We start from the raw sequence: 26,294 nt of genomic DNA on the forward strand, positions 1-26,294 counted from the left end.
TTTGGATGACCATTTCACATTCTTTCAAAGAAATTCTTTCTTTGAAAGAAATTCATCTCCCATCTATTTCCTCCCAAACCTACCTCCCACCCCCAAAAAGGCATTAATACCACAAAGAATGACCTCTTTTAGCAAAAGTAAAGAAGACTTCAGGCTCTGAAGTAAAGCAGCGTGAGTTTGAATCTTGACTTTGTCACTTGTGTGTGAGACTTACGTGTTAGGCAGGTTACCTAACCACACCAAGCAGAATCTTGTCATCCACATGACGAGGACCCTACATTGTACCTCTCACTGGACTGCCGTGAGGACTCAATAAGATCATTCATTTCAAATATTTAGCATCGTATTTGGAACAAAGTAAATGCACAGTATACAATTGTATTTTTATGACCTGGCCATTAAAAGTTTATAGACCATATGCATTCCTAAAATTCCAATTTTTGCAACTCCTATCCCCTGCCCAAAAAAAAAAAGGATAATAAAATTTAGAAAGGAAAATTTTCTAAGAATTTTTTAAAAGAAAAGCATGCAGATTGGTCAGGCTCAGCTCTAGACACAATACATAAATTCCCATTCAACCCTCATGTTGCCCTTTGGAGTAAACACTTCCCCCACTGGAGGGGTAAGTAGAGGAATGGTTGGGAACAGACTATCTGAATCTGAACTTTGACTTGGCCACTTAGCTGTGTGACCTGGGACAAGTGGCTTAACCTCTCTGGGCCAATTTCTTTGTCCAGTAAAATGAAAATAGTAATACCCATAAGGTGTTCATGAGGATTGAAAGCAGTAAGAAGAGTGTTATGCACGTGGTAAACACTCAATACATCATGGCTGCTATCACCTTTTACAGAGACTGAAACAGAGATTCAAGGAGGTTAATTAGCATATCCATGCTCACACGCTGGTAAGTGGCAGGAGCAGAATGTAAATCCAAGTCAACCTGGCTCCAGAGCAAATGGAATGTTTATCCCACCACTCTTTATCACATACCTGGTAAGAAAATATTTGGGACTTTTTCTAAGGAGAAAAGACAAGGTCAACAAAAGTGGAGCCTGGGCGTTAGGGAGAGTGATGGTATTTCTGGGAGAAGTGAGAAAGACAAAAAAGGGGAACTGGTTTGGGGAGAAAGATGGTCAATTACATTATGGCATTAGAAGCTAACTTGCACATAAAACAACACTGTTTTAGACTATATTGCCACCTGGGAGTACAGCAGGCATTCAAACTAGTTTGCAAACCCCCTTGTGGGAGCGGTCCAGACACACTGCATCAATTCTGATGAGGAGTCACGGGGACTGGGTGTTTTATTCCTGGGCACAGACCCTCCCTGGGGTCCAGCCCTCGGGGAAGCATCGTTCCAAAACACTAAAGCAAGTACACTGTGCCTTTCTGCCAGACCTGATGGCTTCAGAGCACAGAACGTGAAATCCTGGTGCGTGGGGACAACACAACGGTTAGGAAAGGCAGCAAGCAGGCCGGGGCCGGCGGGGTGGGCATTCAAAGCCTTCCAGTGACTCTCCTCAGCCGTGGGATTAGCAGTGCTTAATTTCTATTTTTGTGTGTTTGCTTGAGCATTGAGCATCTATCACTTTGGTGATTAGAAAAGAAGTGGTTGAGACAAAACAGAACACGGCATGTGGTCATCCTGGGTTGGAGGATTACTGGTGATGTGTTGCTGCTTCTTTCCTTTGTGTGTTTTCTGTTTTACAGCATTTTCTGCTTTGAACATGTAATGCTTGGGGATTTAAAAACAAAAAAGAACAAATGTTATGAAAAGTCAAGCAAGAATGATTTCACGAGAGTGTGCGTTAACCACCTGGGCCTCCCTGGCTCCTGCCACACCTGCTGAAGACAGGATTGGGTCATGTCCTCCCTCAATGAAGAGGAGAACCTGCCAAGTTGGAGTGGCTGCTCTCCCAGGGGTATCGGGCACAGGTAACTCATTCCACCCGCACCACCAAACTGAAAGGTGAGCGCGTTTTTTTTAAATCATTGTCTCTGTTCAACTGACTAGCCTGATTATTTTTTACCAAATGGAAAAAAAAAAATGTTTCCACCTGATCAAAATTCATGTTGTGTCAATTAGCTCCATTCTTCAAACCCAGAAGGAAATGTTCACGTTCCCTAGAGAAACCTTTAAGGGCTGTTGATTCAAATGCAAAGACATATGAGCCCCACGGGGATATAATTTCTGCCAGGAAGAATAGAGCGGGCAAAAGTCAAAGCTCTCATGTTTTGGGTTTCTTCTCTGGAAAGAAAGAAAAAGAGGAGAGAGGTAGGCGAGAAAGAAAGAAGGAAAGAAGGAAGGGAGGGAGGGAGGGACAGCGGGAAGGAGAAGAATGGGGAGGGAGAGAAGTGAGTTAAGAAAATCGGGGTGAGTAGCGTTAACACTTAGAACGCAGTGGTAATATCTAGAACAAAAAGGGCCTAAAAAATGGCTCTTTCTACCTCTCATTTTTCGGATGTGAACACTAGACCCAGAAAGTTAAGTAATTCACCCATTTCCAGCAGTTATACGATGATAGAAACAAGATTAGAAGCCAAACTTCCCAGTTCCGGACCTGGCCCACTTTCAGCTTCACACCCTGCCTTCAGGTGCGGGGAGGTACGTGTGACCTACCCAGCTTATTACAAAGGCCTTGACATTTAAAGGATTAAACATTTGGATGATGCCTTGGGAGTATTCCTTAAAAGACAGTTCTCTCAAAAGAGGTGGATCAAAGAAGGCTGGTGGAAAGAGGGGTCTGTATCAGTTAGGGTGCTTTCAGCTGCCAGCAGCAGAGCATCTGACTCAAACTGGCTTAAGTCATAAAGGGGATTTTGTGGAAAGTGCAACAGTCTGGCCACCTTCAGAGGATGTCTGTTCCCAGCAGCTAAATTAAGTCACCAAAGATCCAGTTTCTCTCCATCTCCTTTACTCTGCCTTTGGCAGCGTCCTCTTCCTGCTACAGCTCACTTCCCCTGTGGCCCTAACTCAGATACTCTCAGGATGGATCCCTTCCCTCCCCTGGACTTCAATTCCCCGATTAGTCCAACGATGGGGCTGGTCATTGAATGAGCTCTCAGAGCCCTTCCACCTCCAACAGTGTTTCTCTAAAGGTGGTCCACAGATCATCTGCATTAAAAAAGTCACTTAGAATATTTGTTAAAACGTGCAGTTCCTACGCCCTAGCCCAACCCCACTAAATCTTAATCTCCAAGAAACACAGGAATCTCTGGTTTCAACAAGCTCCCCCAGAACATCCTTGTACCCATCGAAGTTCGTTAAACTTTTATTCCCAAGGCAAGGGAGCCTAGAACAGAGAGCAAACTGTGGCGGGTGAGTCAAATCCTGCCTGAGAGTTCAGAATGGTTGTTACATTTTTAAAGCATTGTCTAAAAAATAATACTCATACAAAGAAGAATATGAAACAGAGACCTTCCATGGCTCACAAAGGCGAAACTATTTACTACCTGGCTCGTTTTGGAAAAAAGTTTGCCAACCCCTGGCCTAGAATAATGAGGTCATTGGATGGTGGAAAGAAAGGCAGGGGGTGAAATTGAGCAGTTTATAGGGCTGATGAGGCCAAGAATTCCTGGGAGCAGGAGTTTTCAATGTTCCATCAGCTCCATGGAGAATTGAGCAACGAAAAAAATAAAATGTGCTCGAGCTCTGGAGCTTGGTTTAAAAAACATCTTTTCCAGGAAACCTCCTGGAGTCTCTGGTCAGGTCAGTGTCGATGTCAGGGCCAGCAGGGGCTCAGTAAGGGCTCAGAAAGGATGCGGTCAGCATGCAATCTCTTTGCTCTGAAAGCTCTCCACCACACCATTGCGAACGTTTGGGGACTAGCTTATTGTGACCCCTTCCTGTGCCTTCCTCCAGCCACTGAGCAAACACCGATCAGCTAAGGACACGAGGCTGAGAGTGCCGTCCTGGGTCGGAGAGGTAGTTCCTCAGGGACTTGACCAGAAGTGATCCGAGTTCTTCTCAGACACTGGGCAAGACCGCTAGTGGGCAAGCCCATGGCTGCAGGAGTCAGATGGACCTAAGGTCAAGTTCTGCCTCTGAACTTACTTGCTGTAATGACTTTAGTTTTGCACTAAGATAGCCACTAGCCCCATGTAGCTATTTATAATGAAATTCATTAAAATTAAATAAAGTTTTAAATTCAGTTCCTCTGTCATACTCATCACACTAATAGTCACTAGTCAACTCAGTAACTACCTGTGACTAATGGCTATCGTATCAGACCATGCCGATTCAGAGCACTGCTACCACCATAGAAAGTGCTACTGGACAGCGGTGCTGTAGACAGTCTTCTGACAGTCGGTTCAAATCCATCCTCTGGCTTTCTTTCCACCACCCAATGGCCTCATTATTCTAAGCTCCATTGCCTTGGGAACATATGGTTATCAACCCAAGCCTCAATTTGCTCATTTGCAAAATGAGCATGATATCCATAGTATAGCTACCTGTTGTGAGGATTACAGGTGAAAGAACTAGTAGACTGATTAGCACAATACGTGGCACATAGAAAGTGTTCAATAAATGGCTCTTACTATTACCGTGTGCAAAAATCTTGCCCTCGGTTATTGCTAATACTCTCCCACCTGAGACCACTGGCCCTCTAGGCCAGTGGTCTCAAATTCTAGCATGCACAAGACCCACCTGGCGGGCTGGTTAAACCCCAGATTGCTGGGAGAGACCTACCTCCAGAGTTCCTGATTTAGTAGGTCTGGGAGCCTGTAATTTGCATTTCTAACAAGTTCCTAAATCTTGTTGATGCCACAGTTCTGGGAAACACACTTTGAGAACTGCTTCTATAGACAGCTCTTCATAAACCATTGCTGTCTCTTTTTTTCAGGGTGGGGGGCGGGGGTGGAGATGGTGGTTAGGGAGTTGTTATTTCTTTGTGAATATTGTCCTTTCCTGAACATACCACACTAAGCTATCCACCTGCCTTTGAACAGGCTAGTTGCTCTACTCCCAAGAGCTCTTTTATCGGCCAGTTTTCCAGCCCCGATTCAGACTCTGATAAACCTGGCCAGCAGCTTCCCTCTGACTCTCCACCCCTGAGTCATTCATTTCCCTGTGCTACGTTTTACATTTTGCTGGTTTGTTTGCTCTACGTAACAGTTGTATGTTTCCCTGTGTGTATTTTCTAAGGTGTAGAAGGTGTTCCACTGGTGCTACCTGGGGCCAATTTTTGTGGTACATCAATCATTTTAGATGGTACACAGAAACAAACAACACTGAACCAAATTCAATGAATTTGAATTGTTTTCAGTACTTTCCAAATTCTGATTGCATCAAGGAGAAAGTCTGGAGCTGATCTATTTCACCTCCTTGCTGTTAACTCTCCAGCTCAGAGGCTGAGTCAGGTAATTCCATCATCATCCTCATCATCATCAAAACAATGGCAGCTGAAACTCAGTGCTTTCTGTGTGCCTGGCAGTGTTCTAAGGGCTTTACAGATATTTACATTAATTAATTCAGTTAATCCTCACAACCCTATGAAGTAGATAGAATCATGATTCCCAGTTTACAGATAAAGAAACAGGCACAGAGAGGTTATGTGACTCACTCATGGTCACACAGCTGGAAAGTGGGCAAACCAGGATTCCAACCTAGGCAGTGTATCCAGAGTGTGTGCTCTTAACCACAACACTACTAACGTAGAGTTTAACAATACTGTTTTGTTTTTACCCTTGTCTTCTATTTTGTCAAGTATAGTCTTTTTCTATTTAGCTGGTGATAAAAAGTCTGTTTCTGAACCTGAATTAATATATGATTTAAAAAAAAGTGGGGCAAGTGAAGCAGAAATATTTGGTGCATAATAGAACTGGTTCTTAGAGCAGCTGTGAGGTAGCATGCACCTGACTGATTTTGGAGTAACCAGTCCAATCAGACCATGAGCTTCTCAGAAGCAGGATCCTATCCGAGTCAGTCAGGGTCCAGCCAAGGAAGAGATGGCACGCTGAAAGCCTTATAAAAAGAGCGTAAGGAAGGTGGTATTTAAAAAGATGTGGGCAGGCAGGACTAGGGAATGGCAGGAAGTAGTGACATGCCAGGGACTAGCCACAGAGGGAGAGCGCTACCACCCTGGAAGGAACAAGGGGCAAAGATCGTATTACTAGATTATAATGAGAAGTCACCCAAAGAAGATGTAGCCAAAGGAGAACCAGCTATGAGTGAGGAGGGCCAACCTGTTTCTCCTCTAGCCTTCCAAACTCTGTCCTGCCAGCTCCTGCCGTAGATGAATCCAACTGGAGGCCAGAGGGCAAAAGAGCCTGGTGATGCCATCAATCAAGGTCAACCATACAGGCACAGAGCAGGGCAGAGGAAAGCAGAAATGAGAGTTCACCAGCTCACAGTGGGTAACCAGTGCCACGGCAAGCACAGCGTGGTACACAGAGGGCATACGTCTAGAAAATGTACAAGACACATTTGCTGCTTTGAATTGAACTGAGCCAAATGTAGAAATTGGTTTTGAGTAAAGCGTGCTGTGTGCTAAAGGCAACTGGACCCTGGACCTCTAGGGTTTCACTTCCAGCGTTTCTGGCCATCAGGTTATACTGGTCTCTTGGGGCTTGAGTCACACACGTGGGGGAGGAGCAGAGTTGCTGGTGCATGTAAGGGGTTTCAAGCTGTAATTGTATCCTTCACCTCCTCAGAGTGTCTAGACGAGACTGTGAGAGCTGAGAAAAAGAAAAATGACTACTGCTTTCTGTGGCCCTCAAACAAGTGGGAATTCCTGGCAGAGGCGCCCTTCCCAGAGTACAGAAGAGCAGAAGCCTCTGCCTGAGGGATGAAGATAAAAAGGGAAAAGACTCATTTAAGAGATCAATAGGAAGGGGAGTCCAGTCCTGCACTGACAGTAGGAATAGGGAGGGATCCTGCCGATGCTTTCCCGGAAGCTCTTATATGACTTATTATTAGCAATGTTAGTAAGATCTCATATTTATCACACATGCATTATGTGTTAGACACTGTGCTGAGCATCTTACATATTTTGCCGCATTTAATCTCCACAACCACCCTATGAAGTGAGTAGTATTAACCCTATGTTTTTTTTAACATCTTTACTGGAGCATAATTGCTTTACAATGGTGTGTTAGTTTCTGCTGTATAACAAAGTGAATCAGCTATACACATACACATATCCCAATATCTACTCCCTCTTGCATCTCCCTCCCACCCTCCCTATCCCACCCCTCTAGGTGGTCACAAAGCACTGAGCTGATCCCCCTGTGCTATGCAGCTGCTTCCCACTAGCTATCTATTTTACATTTGGTAGTGTATATATGTCCATGCCACTCTCTCACTTCGTCCCAGCTTACCCTTCCCCCTCCCCATGTCCTCAAGTCCATTCTCTATGTCTTTATTCCTGTCCTGCCCCTAGGTTCTTCAGAACAAACCATTTTTTTAAAAGATTCCATATATGTGTATTAGCATACGGTACTTGTTTTTCTCTTTCTGATTTACTTCACTCTGTAGGACAGACTCTAGATCCATCCACCTCACTACAAATAACTCGATTTTGTTTCTTTTTATGGCTGAGTTATATTCCATTGTATATATGTGCCACATCTTCTTTATCCATTCATCTGTAGATGGACACTTAGGTTGCTTCAATGTCCTGGCTATTGTGAATAGTGCAGCAATGAACATTGTGGTACATGTCTCTTTTTGAATTATGGTTTTCTCAGGGTATATGCCCAGTAGTGGGATTGCTGGGTTATATGGTAGTTCTATTTTTAGTTTTTTAAGGAACCTCCATATTGTTCTCCATAATGGCTGTATCAATTTACATTCCCACCAACAGTGCAAGATGGTTCCCTTTTCTCCACACCCTCTCCAGCATTTATTGTTTGTAGATTTTTTGATGGTGACCATTCTGACTGGTGTAAGGTGATACCTCATTGTGGTTTTGATTTGCATTTCTCTAATGGTTAGTGATGCTGGGCATCTTTTCATGTGTTTGTTGGCAATCTGTATATCTTCTTTGGAGAAATGTCTATTTAGGTCTTCCGCCCATTTTTGGATTGGGTTGTGTGTTTTTACCGTATTGAGCTGCCTGAGCTGCTTGTATATTTTGGAGATTAATCCTTTGTCAGCTGCTTCATTTGCAAATATCTTCTCCCATTCTGAGGGTTGTCTTTTTGTCGTGTTTATGGTTTCCTTTGCTGTGCAAAAGTTTTAAGTTTCATTAGGTCCCATTTGTTTATTTTTGTTTTTATTTCCATTACTCTAGGAGGTGGGTCAAAAAGGATCTTGCTGTGATTTATGTCATAGAGCATTCTGCCTATGTATTCCACTAAGAGTTTTATAGTGTCTGGCCTTACATTTAGGTCTTTAATCCATTTTGAGTTTATTTTTGTGTATGGTGTTAGGAAGTGTTCTAATTTCCTTCTTTTACAGGTAGCAGTCCAGTTTTCCCAGCACCAATTACTGAAGAGGCTGTCTTTTCTCCATTGTATATTCTTGCCTCCTTTATCAAGATAAGGTGATTGTATGTGTGTGGGTTTATCTCTGGGCTTTCTATCCTGTTCCATTGATCTATATTTCTGTTTTGGTGCCAGTACCATACTGTCTTGATTACTGTAGCTTTGTAGTATAGTCTGAAGTCAGGGAGTCTGATTCCTCCAGCTCCATTTTTCTTTCTCAAGATTGCTTTGACTATTCGGGGTCTTTTGTGTTTCCATGCAAATTGTGAAATTTTTTGTTCTATTTCTGTGAAAAATGCCATTGGTAATTTGATAGAGATTGAGTTGAATCTGTAGATTGCTTTGGGTAGTATAGCCATTTTCACAATGTTTATTCTTCCAATCCAAGAACATGGTATATCTCTCCGTCTGTTGGTATCGTCTTTAATTTTCTTCATCAGTGTCTTATAGTTTTGTGCATACAGGTCTTTTGTCTCCTTAGGTAGGTTTATTCCTAGATATTTCATTCTTTTTGTTGCAGTAGTACATGGGAGTGTTTCCTTAATTTCTCTTTCAGATTTTTCATTGTTAATATATAGGAATGCAAGAGATTTCTGTACATTAATTTTGTATCTTACTACTTTACCAAATTCACTGATTAGCTCTAGTAATTTTCTGGTAGCATCTTTAGGATTCTCTATGTATAGTATCATTTCATCTGCAAACAGTAACAGCTTTACTTCTCCTTTTTCAATTTGGATACCTTTTATTTCTTTTTCTTCTCTGATTTCCATGGCTAAAACTTCCAAAACTATGTTGAATAATAGTGGTGAGAGTGGGCAACCTTGTCTTGTTCCTGATGTTAGAGGAAATGCTTTCAGTTTTTCACCACTGAGAATGATGTTGGCTGTGGGTTTGTAATATATGGGCTTTATTATGTTAAGGTAGGTTCCCTCAATGCCTACTTTCTGGAAAGTTCTTATCATAAATGGGTGTTGAATTCTGTCAAAAGTTTTTCTGCATCAGTTGAGATGATCATATGGTTTTCATCCTTCAGTTTGTTTCATTGATTGATTTGCATATACTGAAGAATTCTGGCATTCCTGGGATAAACCCCACTTGATCATGGTGTATGATCCTTTTAATGTGCTGTTGGATTCTGTTTGCTAATATTTTGTTGAGGATATTTGCATCTATGTTCATCAGTGATATTGGCCTGTAGTTTTCTTTCTTTGTGACATCCTTGTCAGGTTTTGGTATCAGAGAGGTGGTGGCCTCATAGAATGAGTTTGCGAGTGTTCCTCCTTCTGCTATATTTTGGAAGAGTTTGAGAAGGATAGGTGTTAGCTCTTCTCTAAATGTTTGATAGAATTTGCCTGTGAAGCCATCTGGTCCTGCATTTTGTTTGTTGGAGGATTTTTAATCACAGTCTCAATTTCAATGCTTGTGATTGGTCTGTTCGTGTTTTGTTTCTTCCTGGTTCACTCTCAGGAGGTTGTGCTTTTCTAAGAATTTGTCCATTTCTCTGAGGTTGTCCATTTTATTGGCACATATTTGCCTGGAGTAATCTCCCATGATCCTCTGTATTTCTGCAATATCAGTTGTTACTTCTCCTTTTTCATTTCTAATTCTGTTGATTTGAGTCTTCTCCCTTTTTTTCTTGATGAGTCTGGCTAATGGTTTATCAATTTTGTTTATCTTCTCAAAGAACAAGCTTTTAGTTTTATTAATCTTTGCTATTTTCTTCATTTCTTTTTCATTTATTTCTGATCTGATCTTTATGATCTCTTTAATTCTGCTAACTTTGGGGTTTTTCTGTTCTTCTTTCTCTAATTGCCTTAGGTGTAAGGTTAGGTTGTTTATTTGAGATGTTTCTTGTTTCTTGAGGTAGGATTGTGTTGCTATAAACTTCCCTCTTAGAACTGCTTTTGCTGCATCCCATAGGTTTTGGGTCATCGTGTTTTCATTGTCATTTGTTTCTAGGTATTTTTTTGATTTCTTCAGTGATCTCTTGGTTATTAAGTAGGGTATTATTTGGCCTCCATATGTTTATATTTTTTACAGTTTTTTTTTCCTGTAATTGATATGTAGTCTCATAGCATTGTGGTCAGAAAAGATACATGATACGATTTCAGTTTTCTTAAATTTACCGAGGTTTGATCTGTGACCCAAGATATGATCTATCTTGGAGAATGTTCCATAAGCACTTGAGAAGATAGTGTATTCTGTTGTTTTTCTATAGAATGTCCTATAAATAGCAACTAAGTCCATCTTGTCTAATGTGTCATTTAAAATTTGTGTTTCCTTATTTTTTTCATTTTGGTTGATCTGTCTGTTGGTGAAAGCAGGCAGTTAAAGTCCCCTACTATTATTGTGTTACTGTTGATTTCCCCTTTTATGGATGTTAGCATTTGCCTTATGTATTGAGGTACTCCTATGTGGGATGCATAAATATTTACAGTTGTTATATCTTCTTCTTGGATTGATCCCTTGATCATTAGGTAGTGTCCTTTTTTGTCTCTTGTAATAGTCCTTATTTTAAAGTCTATTTTGTCTGATATGAGAATTGCTACTCCAGCTTTCATTTGATTTCCATTTGCATGCAATATCTTTTTCCATCCCCTCACTTTCAGTCTGTATGTGTCCCTAGGTCTGAAGTTGGTCTCTTGTAGACAGCATATGTACGGGTCTTGTTTTTGTATCCATTCAGCCAGTCTGTGTCTTTTGTTTGGAGCATTTTATCCATTTACATTTAAGGTAATTATCTATATGTATGTTCCTATTACCATTTCTTGATTGTTTTGAGTTTGTTTTTGTAGGGGTTTTCCTTCTCTGTGTTTCTTGCCTAGAGAAGTTCCTTTAGCATTTGTTGTAAAGCTGGGTGGTGGTGCTGAATTCCTTAACTTTTGCTTGTCTGTAAAGGTTTTAATTTCTCCATCAAATCTGAATGAGATCCTTGCTGGGTAGAGTCATCTTGGTTGTAGGTTTTTCCTTTTCATCACTTTAAATATGTCCTGCCACTCCCTCTGGCTTGCAGAGTTTCTGCTGAAAGATCAGCTGTTAACCTTATGGGGATTCCCTTGTATGTTATTTGTTGTTTTTCCCTTGCTGTTTTTAATATTTTTCTTTGTATTTAATTTTTGATAGTTTGATTATTATGTGTCTTGGTATGTTTCTCCTTGGATTTATCCTCTATGTAATTCTCTGTGCTTCCTGGCCTTGATTGACTATTTCCTTTCCCATGTTAGGGAAGTTTTCAACTACAATCTCTTCAAATATTTTATCAGACCCTTTCTTTTTTTCTTCTTCTGGGACACTTATTATTCAAATGTTGGTGCATTTAATGTTATCCCAGAGTTCTCTGAGACTGTTATCAATTATTTTCATTCTTTTTTCTTTATTCTGCTCTGTGGTAGTTATTTCCACTATTTTATCTTCCAGGTCACTTATCCTTTCTTCTGCCTCAGTTATTCTGCTATTGATTCCTTCTAGAGAATTTTTAATTTCATTTATTTTGTTGTTCATCATTGTTTGTTTGCTCTTTGTTCTTCTAGGTCCTTGTTAAACGTTTCTTGTATTTTCTACATTCTATTTCCAAGATTTTGGATCACCTTTACTATCATTACTCTGAATTCTTTTTCAGGTAGATTGCCTATTTCCTCTTCATATGTTTGGTCTGTTGGGTTTTTACTTTGCTCCTTCAACTGATGCATATTTCTCTGTCTTCTCATTTTGTTTAACTTACTGTGTTTGGGGTCTCCTTTTCGCAGCCTGCATGTTCATAGTTCCCATTGTTTTTGGTGTCTGCCCCCAGTGGGTGAGTTTGGTTCAGTGGCTTCTGTAGGCTTCCTGGTAAAGGGGACTGTTGCCTGTGTTCTGATGGATGAGGCTGGATCTTGTCTTTCTGGTGGGCAGGGCCACATCCTATGGTGTGTTTTGGGGTGTCTGTGAACTTAGTATATTTTTAGTTAGCCTCTCTCCTAATGGGTGAGCTTGTGTTCCTATCTTACTAGTTGTTTTGCATGGGACGTCCAGCACTGGAGCTTGCTGGCCATTGGGTGGAGCTGGGTCTTAGCATTGAGATGGAGATCTCTGGGAGAGCTCTCACACATTGATATTACATGGGGCTGGAAGGTCTCTGGTGGTCCAATGTCCTGGACTTGGCTCTCCCACCTCAGAGGCTCATGCCTGACCCCCAGCTCGAGCACCAAGACCCTATCAGCCACATGGTTCAGAAGAAAAGGAAGAATAAAAAATAAAATAAAAAATGTTTTCTTTTAATAATTAAAAAAAATAAAATTGAAAAATAATAAAATAAAAACAAAAGGGAGCAACCAAACGAATAATCGAATCCACCAATGATAACAAGCACTAAAAGCTAAACTAAGATAAACATAAAAATCAGAAATAAATCAGTCTCAGACAGCCAACCCCATGTCTACAGTTGCTCCCAAAATCCACTACCTCAATTTTGGGAACGTTTGTTGTCTATTCAGGTATTCCACAGATGCAGGGTTCATTAAGTTGATTGTGGAGATTTAATCCACTGCTCCTGAGGCTGCATGGAGCCTTTCTCTTCTTTGTTCACACAGCTCCTGGGGTTCAGCTTTGATTTGGGCCCCACCTCTGCATGTAGGTCTCTCTCAGGCATCTGTTCCCTGCTCCCCAGACAGGAGGGAGTTAAAGCAGCAGCTGATTAGTGCTCTCTTGCTTTCTCAGGCTGGGGAGAGGGAGGGGTAAGGTAGTCCTAATTGGAAAGCGGGGTGAGCCTGCTGTGGCAGGGACCAGCATGACATTGAAACAGCCCGAGGCATGCCCTGTGTTCTTGCAGGGCAGTTGTCCCTTGGTCATGGGACCCTGGCAGTGGCAGGCTGCACAGGCTCCTGGGGTGGGGGTGGGAGGTGGTGACCTGTTCTTGCTCACAGGCTTCTTGGTGGCAGTGGCAGGAGCATTAGCGTTTCATGCCCGTCTCTGGGGTCCGAGCTGATAGCCACGGCTCACGCCCGTCTCTGGAGCTTGCTTAGGTGGTGCTCTGCCTTCTGTAGATACACAGGGAAGGAATCCCCTCTCCTCGTGCACCCCAAAACAATGGTCTCTTGCCTCTTAGGCAGGTCCAGACTTTTCCCCGGACTCCCTCCCTGCTAGCCGTGGCGCACTAGCCCCTTCAGACTGTGTTCATGCTGCCAACCCCGGTCCTCTCCCTGGGATCTGACCTCTGAAGCCTGAGCCTCAGCTTCCAGCCCCCACCTGCCCCAGCGGGTGAGCAGGCAAGCCTCTCGGGCTGGTGAGTGCTGGTCAGCACTGATCCTCTGTGCGGGAATCTCTTGGCTTTGCCCTCTGAACCCCTGTTGCTGCACTCTCCTCCGTGGCTCTGAAGCTTCCCTCCCACCCACCTCCCATCTCCGCCAGTGAAGGGACTTCCTAGTGTGTAGAAACTTTTCCTCCTTCACAGCTTCCTCCCAGAGGTGCAGGTTCCATCTCTATTCTTTTGTCTCTGTTTTTTCTTTTTTCTTTTGCCCTACTCAGGTACGTGCGGAGTTTCTTGCCTTTTGGGAGGTCTGAGGTCTTCTGCCAGCGTTCAGTAGGTGTTCTGTAGGAGCTGTTCCACATGTAGATGTATTTTTGGTGTATTTGTGGGGAGGAAGGTGATCTCCACATCTTACTCCTCCATCATCTTGAAGGTCCCCTCCAACCCTAACTTTTTTTTTTTTTTTTTTTGCGGTACGCGGGCCTCTCACTGTTGTGGCCTCTCCCGTTGCAGAGCACAGACTCCGGACGCGCAGGCTCAGTGGCCATGGCTCACGCGCCCAGCCGCTCCGCGGCATGTGGGATCTTCCCGGACCGGGGCACGAACCCGTGTCCCCTGCATCGGCAGGCAGACTCTCAACCACTGCGCCACCAGGGAAGCCCCAACCCTAACTTTTAAAAGGGAAAAATGATGCTTACAAAGCCAAAGAAAACGCGGTTTTAGCTACAATTGACTGAACATTTATTACGTGCCTGGCACCATCTTAGGTGCTTATATTGGGCTACGTATCAAAATGAGGCTGTGTATCCCCTGATAGGGGATCTGCAAGGTCAAAACAATATTCGTAATAACACTAAAGTATTTATTTTCCTTTGCCAGTGTATTGACGTTTGCACTTATGGTGCAAAAGAAAACGTGGAAAAACCTGCTGGTGCCATAGCGCAAATCAAGACAGTGCAGCAAACAGCACCCGTGCTCCCTGCATTCTTCCAGTGGAAAAAAAAATGCCATTTCACTTCATCATGTCTTTGATGAAGCAGAATAATCATTACCTTTGTTAACGCTCAAGGCTTGAGCACATATCTTTTTAGATTCTGCGTGAGGACATGGGACGATGACATCATTCACTTCTACACATGTCCAAGTTCCTTGTTTGTCTCAAGGAAAGACACTGGCACAAACAACTGAGTTGCAATCTGGTATAAACTCTTTCTTCATGGATTACCGTTTGTACTTGGAAGAACAACTGAAAAGCTATAAGCATTCAGATGTGGATAACTGGCAGACATGGTCTCAAAAATTAATTAAGTGATCCTGTTACGTAAAGGCAAACAACTGACAGTGTTTGTTGCCAATGGTAACAGTCAAGCTTTTGAGTGAAAACTAGAACTTTGGAAAACACATGTCATTTTTAACTTGCCAGCTTCCCAATCCTTACAGACTTTTCTGATGAGATCTGTGGTGACATTAATGAATGTGGTATTTTGATGTTATCTAAAAAATTTGTCAATATCTGACAAATAATTCACATTCAATAATTCCCTGATCTGCATAATTCAGGGAACCAATATTTCTTAAATGTCCAAAGCATCATGTTACAAAATCATGCACAGGTAAAACATTGATTCAAAGTGTAAAATAGCCAATGGATTTTAACGTAACATAGTATGAAAATTTCACTGATATGTTTTCAGATTTCAGATTACAACTTTTAAAGAACCTGACAGTAAAGTCTTGCAGTATCAAAAAGCCATTTTTGGGCTTCCCTGGTGGCGCAGTGGTTGAGAGTCCGCCTGCCGATGCAGGGGACACGGGTTCGTGCCCCGGTTCGGGAAGATCCCACATGCCGCGAAGCGGCTGGGTCCGTGAGCCATGGCCGCTGAGCCTGCGCGTCCGGAGCCTGTGCTCCACAACGGGAGAGGCCACAACAGTGAGAGGCCCGCGTACCGCAAAAAAAAAAAAAAAAAGCCATTTTTGATACTGCATACATTTCCCTTTTCCAACTACATATCAGCATGAGGCTAAATTTTTTTCTTATATTGCAGGCAAAACCATATATGGCAACACAGTGAATACAGAATTATGGGATTATGAGAATCTGTCTATTAAGTCCCATGTTAAAAAGATTTGCAAAAATGCCGCTCTTCTCAGTAACTTGTTTTGGAAAATGTGGTTGTTTATCATAAAAAATGTTAATTATATAACACTGTAATTAGTTCATGATTGTTACATTTAAATAAATTAGTAGATAAATGATTTTTAAATTTCTCAGTTGTAATTTCTAGTATGGTAAATATTAGTAGATATAACCCACATTTTAAAATAAAAAATATAAAAGCTCTCTGGGACCCTCAATCATTTTTAAGAGTGCAAAAGTGTTCTGAAGCCAAAATGTTTGAGAACCACTATTATATCAGAGCCTTCCCCATTGCAATGAGATCCTGGAGGTAAGAGCATTTCAGAGACCTAGAAAAATGTATGAGACCCAGATAGAAGGCTCCAAATCTACAAAATGAAAACAGTAAATGTAAAAATTAATAAACGTTTAATTACATGTCTACCAAATGTGCCAACATGCCAGCTTCATTCACTGTTAAATTTAGTATTCATAATGATTTCATTCCATCAAATACAACTTACAAGTTCAATTTTCTCACTTCACAAATCCCTTTAAGCATGCCCAGTAATTATCAGGAACTCATTTACTCATAAATGAGTAATGTAGTGCCAAATAATTTCTAAAACACAAGTATAAAAATCTTGACAAAAATTTTTAAAAAGTATGCTTTATGTGGGGTATGGACGCAGCTGGTGTGTTTGATATATTGTGTGATGTGGCCTCCCAAAGTCAGCAAATGTAGGGCTCACGAAGGTCCTGCTTTAAACCCAGTGTGTTGTGGCCTTTAAACTATACCTCTCCTGGAAGCACTTCAGTAAAAGATGTCTTCACCAGGAGAAATATTTTCCCTGACTTTGGTAGGACTGGGAAAGAGAATCACATAATGAAAATACAATAAACCGTCAGCAGAGGAACAAAATCAGAGGGGAAGGAGAGACAAGCTCCGTGGTGTGGGTCTCCGAGCAAAAGCACAGCTGGCCCTTCCGAGCAAAAGCACAGCTGGCCCTGCCTCTGGCTCCCGGGCAGGAGGGGATAGCAGGCTCTCAGTCCAGGTCCTCATTATTAGGTGTGAGTAAGAGCCCGGGGCATCTCACCAGGAAAAGTGAACATTTGAAAGGAAAGACTGGGGGCACTTTCTAAAGAGCAGCCAGCTTGAGACAAAAGTCACCCTGCCTTCCTCCCCACTTCTGGGAGGCCCTTGTCCTTGCTGGTACCTCAGAATTACACTCCCTTGGCAGTGATCAGTGCCCGGTACTGCAGACACCTCTCTCAGCTTCATCCCCTTAAACAACATCTTTCTCATCTTTCTCCCGTGCCCTCCGCCCCATGGACCAGAGCAAAGCTGTGTGGGTGCCTCGTCCAATGTTGTGGTATCATGATTCTGAGATCTTACGGTTGCCTTCCAACAGGGGTCTCCAGTGATGGGATTTTCTGCAGTGTTACAGTAACTTTATTTTCTTCCTCATCTGATTTCTCTGTAGTTTCTTCTATAAGTGCATTTTCTTTACATTTTGTTTTAATTTTAAAGAATATGGGTAAAGTAACTGGTTCATAATAGGTCTTCAATAAAGAGTAATTACTATTATTTGGTAATTAATCAGCCCTAACATTTCCTGCATTGCGATCTGGAGGTCTCGACTGTCAAGAGATGACAGATCCACGTTCACTATCTGCAGCTGCCTAGTTTAGTACAAAAATTAAGTTAAAATTTAAAAATGGAAAAAGCAGTGTACGGTTAGGCCGTTCAAGATGGCTGTTCTCTTGGTCTCTGTACATCCCCTGCTCGACCAGTCCCAGCATCACTCACAGGACTATCTAATCCTCTTAATTATAGGGCTTCCTTAGTCCTTGGTAACTGATGAGCCCACCTGACATCAATTCCCCCTATAAATGGTAGCCTCCGTCTCCCCTGAGTAGTGAAGATTCCTGCTCTGTCCTGCTCGCCCATCTGCTGCGCACAGTGGGGTGTCACTCCAGGACGTTTTGCTTCAGACTGGTAAGATTCCCTGTCGAGGAAACCATTGATGCCTTTGTCGCTGCCTCCAGGCTCTTTCTTTGTTCTCAAGGCTGGGCAACTACAAGGTTTGCAGGCCTGCAGGATGCAGCCCAACAAACAGGATTATAAAACTATGTCACCAACTTGAAATGTTTTGTTTAACAGATGTTCATATACATGCAAAGCCACAATACAACAAAAATGTGCAATTGACAATATAATTTCAATATTTATTTAAAAAACAAATAATGTGTTGATCATACATTGTGTAGGCAATGTGGCCCGGTAAGGAAACCAAACTGTAAACCTCTGTGATGTACAAAGTCTTCTTCCAGTCATGTCAGTGAAGCTCTGTGATTCGGTGGTATCATTTGGAGATGAGAACAAGTCGAAAATTGGCTTTCACTGCTAGACTGTCTTCCTTAAGCACCTGCTCCCTTCACCAGCACCAACAGATTCTGTTTGCTATTAGCCTTTATTCCTTGCATTACTGTCAGCCTTTTTCCATGTAAATGTCTGGGCTTCCCCACCAGAGTCATTTACTCTGCTGTGACATCTTATGTTTATAAAAAACGCGCAGCATACTAAGCGAATTACTGATACTTGTTGAATATCAAGTTTAAGTCCTAGCTAACAAAAACGCACTCCTCAGGCTTCCCTAGTGGTGCAGTGGTTAAGAATCCGTCTACCAAAGCAGGTGACATGGGTTAGAGCCGTGGTCCGGGAAGATCCCACATGCCGCAGAGCAACAAGCCCATGTGCTCTAGAGCCCGTGCTCCACAACAAGAGAAGCCACCACAATGAGAATACTGCGCACCACAACAAAGAGTAGCCCCTGCTCACCACAACTAGAGAAAGCCTGCACCCAGCAACGAAGGCCCAACACAGCCTAAAATAAGTAAATTTATTTTAAAAAATGCTCTTCTCTCTACTATAAATTCATATTTTTTCTTTAACCTCCCAGTTCGTGCAAATCCTAGAGATCTCCATTTATTCTCCAAGCCTACTGTGTGATACTAAAGGAGGAAACTTCAACTCAGTCTTTTTTCTTTGCTTTCTGTCCAAACCCTTTCGAGCAAGGACCGCATCCCTTCCTCAGGGCCTCCCCTCCGTGCGAGGCTGGTATGGAGCTCTTGGAAGCTGCTCCTTTCATCCCTCACAAGGCAGACACTCCTTGAATTGTCATTTCATTTGATTGAGTTGTGACTATGGCATTAGATATACTTTCTCTGAACATTCAACCTCTCTCTGATCACTGAAAAGCAAGAAGTTCGGATGATGGTCTCTGGCAAGAATCCTCTCCCAGCTGGTTCTAGTTCGGGGCTGGCCTTTGACGGCCCTCTGTCTCAGACCATGACTCTAAGTGGGAGTGGAAACTGCTTAGCTCTCTGGCAAGTTGAGTGGGTCCAAGGAGAGCTGTTTATTTTTCCAAACAAGAGTAAGGAGGGTTTGTGTGTGTGTGTGTGTGTGTGTGTGTGTGTATGTGTGTCAGCATCATGTAGACTTTAGCTTAACACCAGTTTCTCCAGAAAAGGTGTCTTATTTGACAAAAAGGAAGATCTGTTACCAGAAACAAAGGCCTTTTAAATTATGACTCTGCTCTAAGGGACCATAGTGTTAAAGATAGAAGCAACTGGTGTCTTCCTATATCCTCTGACAATATTATAAAAAGATCCATCCCATCCTCACCATTTCCTCATCCCACTCCCTTTAGTTGAAGCCATTACTTTTTTTTTTGCGTTACACGGGCCTCTCACTGTTGTGGCGTCTCCCGTTCCACAGCCTGTGCTCTGGACGCGCTGGCTCGGCGGCCATGGCTCACGGGCCCAGCCGCTCCGTGGCATGTGGGATCTTCGCGGACCGGGGCACGAACCCGCGTCCCCTGCATCAGCAGGTGGACTCTCAACCACTGAGCCACCAGGGAAGCCCAAGCCATTACTTCTTATTTAGAAAACATCAATAGCTTCCTATTTGATCTCCCTGTCTCCTTTCTTGCCCCTTGCTATCTTCCTTCCACTTCCTGCCAGAACAACTTTTTTGAGACACAAGTCTGAGCACAACTGCCCCCTTGCTCAAATGCCTGTAATAGCTCCCCGTTGCTTGTAGGAGAAAATACACATTCCTTAGCAAGCACACAAGGCTTTCTTTAACAGAGGGAAATAAAACAATAAACTGGTAGAATCTTTTTTTTTAAATAAGGATTTCTTTTTTTTTCTTTTTTTAAGAAGTTGTGCCACACCAGGCATAAGCATAATATGAATTTGGCCCAACACTACTCAGGGGAGACGGAGGCTACCATTTATAGGGGGAATTGATGTCAGGTGGGCTCATCAGTTACCAGGGACTAATGAAGCCCTATAATTAAGAGGATTAGATAGTCATGTGAGTGATGCTGGGACTGGTCGAGCAGGGGATGTACAGAGACCAAGAGAACAGCCATCTTGAATGGCCTAACCGTACACTGCTTTCCCATTTTTAAATTTTAAATTTGGCCAATTTGGCCTAGAACTCTCACTCTCAGTTTTCAATCGTGCCACTCCAAGTACCCAGAAGGACCTCAGTGCTGCTTGCCACTCCTGCTTCCTTACCTGGCTCATTATTTAAGCTCACAGAGCTCAGTTCCAGTGTTGTCTCTGCCAAGAATCTTTTCCTGGAATGAGTCTGAGTTAGATGTCCTTCCACTGGGCTCTCAAAGTCATCTCTGGCCCTTCCAATAGCAGTGACCACACTGTCCCTTGCCTGACACTGTTGCTGGCTAGACTCCATCAGACCAAGACTTCCTTGCTGAAAATGAAGATCTTATTCCTCTTGTCTATCCAGGACTTCCTCATCCCTTTTCTTGAAAATAACAGTGGCTACCTCTCCCTCCTTTAACTGCTGTCTTGTTGCTCCCTAAACTGAACTGGAGACCCTGTTTCTATTAGGTGACTATCCTCAGGTGTGAATTAATATAGCCACATATTATACTCCAGATTGGCTTAAATACAGAACATACACTTTATTTTAAGGAAAGAATATCTCAAGGGCAAAGTCTTAAGGCTGAAAAGATTCTTAGATATGGTCCAGTGTCCTCACTTAAAGTTCTTCCCACCCTGACTCCCACTCATTCCAATAAAACTCATTTCCTTAGGGGCTGATCCAAAGGATGTTAGGGGGAAAAAGTTGTATAACTAAACAACACCAAAGTGTGAATGTTCTCTATCTCATATAGAGGATAATCTATAATGTTAGAGAGAAGGCTTCTTAACTCAGAAATATCTTTTGTAAGTAAAATCCCAGGAAATATGGAGACATTTTTAGGCAGCTGTAAGGTTTTGTTTTATTGTTTTTTGTGGTGGTGGTAGTGTAAATAATGAAAAAAAATGTACCTGGGCATATATGTGACTAGATTTTCATGATGTTTAGAATTTTCTCCTATGAAAGGCATGGTTACCTTGGCCTTCAGAATGTTCCAGGAACTAATTGTTACAGTAATTTATCATATAGAAATACCGATGAAAATGGAAAATTCCTCTGAGTTTTTGCAGCCTTAAACCCAACATTTGGGGTTTAAACATCACCCTCAGCTAAAACGATTGCTCCTTCGATTCCATGAGTACTTCTCACCATCTGTAAACCACAAAACTGTTACCCAAAGTGCTGAGACTCACATCTCTGTGGGTGAGAAGAGGAAGAGCAGTATGTGCTCTCACCATGTCTCAGGCTCGGGACACGTGCCAGGACAGTCAGATAGGATCTCCAGGGCTGAGCGGGATGGTGTGATGTTCCCCTGTGGGAGACCTCCCTGGGAAACAGAGTGGTGACCTCACTGGGAAGACGAAAACAGTACAATAAAAAATACTTATCTTGGAAATGATCTGCCTGAATTCGAGACCAGTGAAGGGATTGTATTTCCAACACCCTTTCAAAGAGAAAAGCCATTTTCTGTTCCTCCTGTACAGGGAAGAAATCCCACAGCGCTTCTAGACTGAGAGATGATGATTCAGGCAAAAAGGATCTCAACTCCAGCTCTACATAAGGACACAGTAAGGGAATCACCCTTAAAAGAACCGATTATAAAGTTTTCCTTCTAAAACCAGAGCAGAGATGTGCTCCTGGGAAGTGCAGCTCTGGGGAAGGTGCAGCCACACAGCTAACCTCCATGTTTGCCCTCTGATATTCTTTTTCTTCCCTCTAAGAGTTCTCTCCTAATTTGGATGCCACCTTTAGAGACTCAGTATGTCCCATCTGTACATCCTAAATGCAGACAAAGGAACAAAGGCTGGACGTTTCAAAAGGACCTATAGCTAAAATGTAGAGACAATAGGGAGATTAAACAAGAAAATGTCAAAACAATCTAGAAGCAACACCAGGCAAAGAACAGGCTTCTGATTCTTCCATGGTTGACCTTTTATTCTGTTCTGTTCTGAGCCCTGTTCCTTGCCTAAAGAGCTTTCTTGTCAATTCTTAGTCTCCCACCCCTTAGATAGGACTCTCAGGAGATTGGGAACACCAGCTATAGCAATAGGCAGTTTGGTGGGGATTTAATATTTTATCACCATTAACACAACCTTATCACGTCTTCAAGTGATATCTATAGAAAGTTAACCTAGCCAGACACATTGTAGTGGGCAACATCAGAGAGTTATCTCTGCTCTGTCTGGCTTACAGCAGATTTGGACCCATGGCCTTGGTCTAACTAATAAAGGGCTCTGGCTAGAAGGACCCAAGAGAGAATGGAGTTTGACAGAAAAGCCTAAGAACACTTAGGTTCTGAGGTCTTCTTTAGTTCCATAAGTTTCTGCTTCTGAAGCTACAGACATTTCTGCCAACAATTGAAACAACAGTTTCTCTTTTATTGTCCTAATGAAAAATCAGACCCAAAGTCTGTATTTCAGAACCATCTATAAACATAAAAATCTTCGGAGTTCCCTAGCTCCCTCTTTGCTTTGAGAGCCAGAAACCTTGTAGTAGAATTTGCCATCCTTCTTTAGGAGTTATATACATTTTTCAGGTATAAATTTCTAAGTATAGCTTTACCCCTGGATTCACTCTATCCTTACTTTTCTCTCTTAAATTTATCTCATTCCTAATTTTTGTCCCATTTCCATTTCGATGGTTTTGTTAGACACCTCAGATTCATTTTTTTCACCAACTCAGTATCTGAAAAGCTATCTAAAACTTGAAAAAACAGTTCCTGGATGTTCTCTCAGTGCAGTGCTCTTCTTAACAATCTATTGCCTGAGGTATTTTACAGCTCTGTTGGGGCAGAAGTTAGCTTGTATATTTTCGTATGGTTGCGATGAAAATAACTTCTTTTCCATAAAACAGATAATCTCAGGATTTAGGACTTATGGACCTACTGGATATATAGATAACCAGTTTTATATATAGTTTAGCACACTTAATCTAATATGGGATACTTAGATTCTTTGGAGTAGTTTAAGCATCTTACATTTTCCTTTAGTAATTAATGAGTTAAATGCAATCTCTGATACATCTTCTTTTTTTAAGTGAAGTATAGTTGATTTACAATGTTGTATTAGTTTCAGCAAAGTGATTCAGTTATACATATATATATATATATTCTTTTTCAGATTCTTTTCTTTTTCCATTATAGGTTATTAATAGACATTGAATATAGTTCCCTGTGCCATATAGTATGTCCTTGTTTATCTATTTTATATATAGTAGTGTGTGTCTGTTAATCCCAAACTGCTAACTTTTCTCTCCTGCCCCCTTTCACCTTTGGTAATCATAAGTTTGTCTTCTATGTTTGTGAGTCTGCTTCTGTTTTGTAAATAAGTTTATTTGTATCATTTTTTTAGCTTCCACATATAAGTGATATCATATGATATTTGCCTTTCTGACTTACTTCACTTAGTATGATAATCTCTAGGTTCACCCATGTTGCTGCAAATGGCAATATTTCATTCTGTTTTATGGCTGAGTGATATTCCATTGTATATATGTACCACATCTTCTTTATCCATTCATCTGTTGATGGATATTTAGGTTGTTTCCATATCTTGGCTATTGTAAATAGTGCTGCAGTGAACATTGGGGTGCATGTATCTTTTCAAATTAGAGTTTTTGTCTTTTCCAGATATATGCTAAGGAGTAGAATTGCTGAATCATATGGTAACTCAATTTTTAGTTTTTTAGGGAACCTCCATACTATTCTCCATAGTGGCTGCATCAATTTACATCCCACCAACAGTGTAGGAGGGCTGGTCTAGGAGAGGGTCCAGAGGTAGCTGTGGGTTCAGGAGGTCTTTAGGCAGCCTGTCTGCTGATGGGCGGGGCTGGGTCTCCACCAAGTTAGTTTTTGGCCTGAGGCATCCCAGCACTAGTGCCTACAGTTTGTTAGGTGGGACAAGGTCTTGGCACTAATGAGCCAATATGGCAGCCACCAACAGCAGTGTTCACATAGCTGAATGTTCCCAATATGTCTACCACCAGTGTCTATGTCTCTAGAGTGTACTGGAGCTGCCCCCCACCTCTCCAGGAGACCCTCCAAGACCAGCAGGTAGGTCTGGCCCAGGCTCCTATCAAATTATTCCCTTTGCCCTGAGTCTCAGTGTGTGAGATTTTTGTGTGCGCCCTTTAGGAGTGAAGTCTCTATTTCCCCCAGTCCTGTGGGGTTCCTACGATTAAGCCTCCCGGCCTTCAGATCTAAATGCTCTGGGGGCTCATTCTCCCGGTGCTGGACCCCCAGGCCAGGTAGCCTGACATGGGGCTCAGAACTCTCATTCTTGTAGGAAAACCTCTGCAATATAATTATTTTCCAGTTTTGGGGTCACCCATCTTGGGATTATGGCATTTGATTATATCATGAGTCCACCCCTCTTACCCATCTCATTGTGGTTCCCTCTTTATGTCTTTATTTGTAGAAGATCTTTTCTGGTAGTTTCCAGTCTTTTTCATCAATGGTAGTTCTGAAGATAGTTGTGATTTTGGTGTGCTTGTGAGGGGAGGTGAGCTCAGGGTCTCTCTACTCCTCCATCTTGGCCCAGACTCTCTGATACACCCTATATTTGTGTGAAAGTAATTTTTTAAATTCCTTAACATTTTACCATAATGGCAAGTAGAAAAAATAAATGGGAAACACTTTGTATTAAAGTTCATAGAGTTTTTCAGCATAAAAAGTAAACTTTTTAATATGTGCAAATTAGAAATAAATTATTTAGAAGGAATTATCAGGGAAACCCCAGGTGGAATGCAGAATGTGACAAAAAAATCCAACTGAACTGCAAATGCATGAAAGAAAATCAATGAAGGGGATGGGGGAAAGGTGCTGACCTAAATAACTTTGGAAATGAGTGGAGAGTATAAGACTAAGGGAAAAAGAAACTGCACATAGTACTTTACTCTAGCTGATAAAGTTGTTTCCCACTGGGATATAGGTTAACAGATCTCTAACCACTGTACATATATACTGGAATTTACAATCAAATAAATAAATAACAAATGGTAGAATCCAGGTTTCTTACTGTTGGAGAGTTTATAAGCAAAGAGACAAGGTTGGATTAGAATTGGAGACAAATATGAATTCATATTTGGCTTCATAATAGATATAGTTATATGTGGAAATATTAAGAGTAAAATGCTTACTATACACATAGATTTCCTTGCTCGGGCAGACAAGAAGGCCTCAAAGCAACAACACCCCAGTAACAATGAGCTTACCTAGCACCCAGATCTTGGTTTCTAGTACCATTTTCCAATAAAAGGAACCAGGGCTTCTTGGAGAAATGACTGATTTTAGAACTGGGACAGGAATTATATAAGATGGGCCTGAAGCATCTAGTAATGCTGGAAAGTAAAGAGTACTCCAGAAACTAAATAAAAGAAAATGATGGAACTATACAGGAGCCAAGTGATAGAGCTTCCAATGACCAAAGTTGGAAGAATTCGAGCAAAATGAGTAACATAATACTGGATCATAACCAAAGGTATAAAATAAATATCAATGAGTCCATACTGTGTAAATAAACAAAAAACTGAAGAGATAAGACGAATCCTACATGGAGTAGAATTCCAAATAATGTATGTATTACTCGGCCCTCAAGGAAGTGGAGCATAACTCCCCATTCTTTAAATGTGGTCTGTGCACAGTGACTTTCTTATAAAAAGCATGGAAAGGTGGGGTGGGAGAGGGAGGAGAGGAGTAACTTTACAGCGAAGAAACCTGACAAATACCACCTGAGCCAAGGCATCAAGGTCAACACCAACAGTGATCAATTATGCTGACAGTACGTACCTTTTATAGATGAGATAAGAATGGCACTTTACCTCTATAGTTTTCCTTTGGGGGGTGGGGGTGGGGGACAGTCTAATTATGAAAAAAATGTCAGACAAATCCCAGCTAAGGGACATTCTACAAAATACCTAACCAGTACCCTTCAAAACTATCAGGATCAGCAAGAACAAGGAAAGTCAAAGAAACTGCCACAGATCAGAGGAGCCTAAGGAGACATAACAACTAAATGTAATGTTTCCTGGATGGGATCCTGGAACAGAATAAGGACAATAGATAAAAACTA

Source organism: Tursiops truncatus, chromosome 8 (genome assembly GCF_011762595.2).
Source record: "Tursiops truncatus isolate mTurTru1 chromosome 8, mTurTru1.mat.Y, whole genome shotgun sequence".
Lineage (NCBI taxonomy): Eukaryota > Metazoa > Chordata > Mammalia > Artiodactyla > Delphinidae > Tursiops > Tursiops truncatus.